We start from the raw sequence: 2,254 nt of genomic DNA on the forward strand, positions 1-2,254 counted from the left end.
CCAAAGGGGAAGCTAAATGAGTTTTGCTGCAGCTAAAGGACAGAAGAGACGAAGACTAATAAATTTACTGATGGCAGAAGCCTCTTCACGGAAGCTTACGCCACAATAGATTGCCGTTGGTTTTGGTTTTGTGTTTTTGTCATCCGACAATTTGCCACGGTTCAGCTGTTTAGCCCACATCTGCTGGCAGTTTGGTCCAGTGAGGGGACATCCTTGCTTCCCAAGCTTTCCCTGTCCCTATTTTCCCAGAGAAACGCATGTCGCTTCTTATCTCCCTCTCTCGTCTTCTGCCCTTGTGGCAGGCTCTCCTGTCAGCTGAACTTGAAAAAGTTTTATTTATTTAAGTGAACTCATATGATGGTTTAGATAGTCTGACAGCTGCAAATTATTTATTTTCTTTTCTGTTTTTTGTAACTAGCTGAAAGCTGTCAGTGACAAGCTTGCCTTGATGGTACCTCAGGTCATTCGCTGCATTTTCCTCTCTGCCTGCCTTGCAGCCTAAAGCTGGTATGACTGATTGTCTGGAGGCGAGAAGGGGGTGCATTTGACAGAAGATTGAAAGCCTGCTCATCTTGCCTCAACTCAAATGTCCCTTTGCCTTAATCCAAACAGCAGAGCATTCCCTGAATCCAAAGCCTCGGCTTAGCATACCAGTTCTGTCATTTCTCCCTCTGCCATATTGCTAAACTGCAGGAAAGCCTAGTGGAATCCTGAAGTGCCTGAGATCAGTGACCTGAAATCTAGTCTCCGCAGATAGCACAATTTCAACAGCATCCTTTCTCAAAGCAAGGGGATCCCACCGGCAACTAAAGGTTTTAGAGAACAGGATGGGATGTGTGGGGCCCATCTAGCAAATGCCTTGCTTGTCAAAGCCCTTTCCACAGGGTTTAATGGGTGTTTTTCGTATTGATGTCCTCAAAATTAGTTCCATTGTTTTAAGGTGGCTGATAAGAAGGCAGCCCGGACACAAAGTGTTGCCTTTGTTTAGATGATAGCAATGCTTTTTTTCTGGGGGGACGCAGGGGGATGCACATCCCTAAACATATTGTGAATCTTTGTACTTTTGTCCATTTACTGTATTTATTTTTCCCGATTTGAACTATAAAATGGTGAATTTCTTGAGTCAAAATGAGAGTAATCCCTAAACATTTTTTTTAGAGAGGAAAAAAAGGACTGGATGATAGCAAACCACAAACATTTAATTTGTGCACCAGGCATGGTTAGAACAAAAAAGCGAGCAAAAAGAGAAGTTTAGAGTTCATAAATGTAACTGTTTAAGAGATTTACATTTTGGAATCCCAGATGCTTGTACATTTACTTTGTCCCACTGAACTCAATGAGAGAAATTATGAACTGAATGTAGCCCCTAAGAGGGTGATGAATAGGGGAAGGGGAAGAATGCCATATTAAGGTGGCAATTGGAATATAAATGGAAAATAAGTTTTGAAGGGTCACTACATTCTATATAGGGACATGGGTAGCACTGTGGGTTAAACCACAGAGCCTAGGACTTGCCAATCAGAAGGTCGGTGGTTCGAATCCCCACGACGGGGTGAGCTCCCGTTGCTCGGTCCCAGCTCCTGCCAACCTAGCAGTTTGAAAGCACGTCAAAGTGCAAGTAGATAAATAGGTACCACACTGGCAGAAAGGTAAACGCCGTTTCCGTGCGCCGTTCTGGTTCGCCACATGAACCAGAAGCTGGCCACATGACCCGGAAGCTGTACGCCAGCTCCCTCGGCCAATAAAGCGAGATGAGCACCGCAACCCCAGAGTCGGCCACGACTGGACCAAATGGTCAGGCCACGACTGGACCAAATGGTCCCTTTACCTTACATTCTATATAATGGTAGCACTGGATATGCGAGATTATTCAGACTCCATTTCAACTATGTTGTTCAATGGTTTTGAAACTCCATCCTCCTCCTCCTCATCATCATCATCATCTTAATATATTACCTGCCCTTCACGCATCATATTACCTGGAATCTTATTACGCTTGTATTATTTATATTTTGTAAACAAAACTTTAAAAGTATTTTTTTAAAAAAATTGCTACATGCATGTATCATGTTTTTATTTTTTTTAAATAGCCAAAACTTGCTGAACAAATAATTAATTGGAAATACGTGATCAATATGGTTTAAATTTTATATTCCAACAACTACTTACTAGCAACTTATTATTGAAGACAAAATCGATATTGATATTTTAAGTCATGATCTTTCAATATCATATACTTTCTGCTTTCAATTTT

Source organism: Podarcis cretensis, assembly GCF_951804945.1.
Source record: "Podarcis cretensis genome assembly, chromosome: 5".
Classification (NCBI taxonomy): Eukaryota; Metazoa; Chordata; class Lepidosauria; order Squamata; family Lacertidae; genus Podarcis; species Podarcis cretensis.